The sequence below is a fragment of the Sinocyclocheilus rhinocerous genome, unplaced genomic scaffold, assembly GCF_001515625.1.
Source record: "Sinocyclocheilus rhinocerous isolate Xijiao unplaced genomic scaffold, SAMN03320098_v1.1 scaffold716, whole genome shotgun sequence".
Lineage (NCBI taxonomy): Eukaryota > Metazoa > Chordata > Actinopteri > Cypriniformes > Cyprinidae > Sinocyclocheilus > Sinocyclocheilus rhinocerous.
In genome coordinates, this window is record NW_015647020.1 from 110,846 (window position 1) to 112,795 (window position 1,950).

General features: G+C 34.7%; 1 long non-coding RNA gene across 1 annotated transcript in view; it reads left to right on the forward strand.

Annotated features, from left to right (window-relative positions):
* Nucleotides 1-629, forward strand: part of LOC107708279 (uncharacterized) — a 4,995-nt gene extending 4,366 nt beyond the window's left edge. The window contains exon 2 of the long non-coding RNA XR_001636345.1: nt 547-629. This is a non-coding gene — a long non-coding RNA (uncharacterized LOC107708279). The remainder of the gene's footprint in view (nt 1-546) is intronic.
* The last annotated feature ends 1,321 nt before the right edge of the window (nt 630-1,950 follow it).

A 1,950-nucleotide genomic window follows, 5' to 3' on the forward strand; every position in this document is an offset into this window, starting at 1 on the left:
CCCAACAAACACATTTACGTTGTGTCAACGTCGCTGCCACGTTCCATTTTTACTGTGGCAACGTTGCTGTCTACGTGCTCCCGACATTGTAGCAACGTTGAATTGTAAGACGCGAAAGGGCTGTAGCAACGTTGTTACGCGACATTCAGCAACTGCGAGACGACGTTCCGACCACATTTATTTTTATGCCAGATTATAAATATTACCTTTGTGGTGAATCTCTTAATAATCAAACACAAGATAAATATGTAATACTTTTTCAAATACTGTTAATCATTAATTGTTCTTTTTAACGTAAAACCTGCTATGAAACTTTAAAGAGGAAAAATGCCATACAAGTTCATATAATCCAACTTTATTAAAACATTGCATACATGTCTATTGCATACACTACCAAAACATACATTTAAAAAAAAGTACGTTATATTAATTATATTTAGCTCAAATATAATGGACTACAAATAAAAAAGCTTTAAAAAAGGCATTTGAGAACTTTTGCTGAACAAAAGAAAAGCAGCTGAGACAGTCAGGTCACCGGCTGATGAGGCGGACTCGGGACTGGAGAACACGGCGGACAGGGGAGCGCAGACGGGAAGGTCGGACTCGGCAGACATCAACAGCCCAATAAAGATAAACAAATCCAGAGGAAAAGGCAAGCGCAGAAACCAGTCGGCAGGCACAAGTCAAAACCAGGCAGACAATCCGGGGACAGAGAATGATGTGCAGCAGGCAGGTAAAACTGGGCAGAGAACAAGACGGAGCAAAATCAAATAGCAAGCCATTAATATAGGAGGACACAAATAGGATCTTGATACGACAGGACAGGACACATGTATGAGCAGACAGTACAAAATAATCTCTCAACGAAACAAAGCACACTATAGCAGAAAAATGAAAGGAAAGAAGAAACATAGCCGCAACCAGCTGAGCGCAACCAATAGAAAAAAAGAGCAAAAGTTAGAAAAGAGAGACAAAGATCAAACCTGACTCCTGACAGAAACATCACATTAGCGTATTCTTTTCAGTCTTTTGATACTTTTATTTTAAACAGTTAAATAGTTATTTTAAACATCTATCAAATCTTAAGTAAATTTTGTACGAGTTATTTTTTATTTTATTTTAAGGTCCTTATTATAACAGGATAGTACAGATATGAAAGAAAAAGATAGTGAGAAAAGTGTAGGGTGACAAAAGCCAGGTTTGAGCTACAGTCATACGTACAGAAATGCTAGGCTGCTTGTACTACCCATAAGGCTGAGTCTCTGAATACTTACTTAAAATTATGAGAAGAGGTCCAATGAACCATCTTGTAAATGTGGGGTAACTGATCGCTGTAAAATTAAATGTCAAACTTAGTGTCATGTCAATATCAGCTGTACAGAACATTAAAGCAATATTAAAAATCTCACACTTGGGTTTTTAGTTTGGATTAATTTAGTGTATATTAAAAACATTGATTTGCACTTAACTGTAGCCTTGAGACTTTGAGGGAAGAAAAAAAAGTACTTAACCAGGGCTGGACAATAATAATAAAATACGTGTCTTGGAGCATATCCTCGAAAACAGTCAGTTATATCATAATTGAAAGTAAAAAGTTGAGAAAAATCGTATATGTATCAATATATTGGACGCATGCACATCTAAAGTGACCTCACTGCTGTCAGTGTACTTAATGTTAATACAAAAAAAACAAAAAAACATTCATTGTTCTTGACTGATTAACTTTTGTAGCTTTAACAATGATTCATCTATATTTAATTTATACAGTGAAGAATATGCAATATTATTACATTTGTTTATTTAATTTCTGTACCTGATCACCTACAAACTGTTCTATTTATTGTGCTATTGTTTGTAATTTGTTCATTTGTTTCCCTTATATTTCCCTTATATTTAACTAATCTAAATTTTTGCCATAAATTTATTTATGAGAATACAAGATAAGGATCA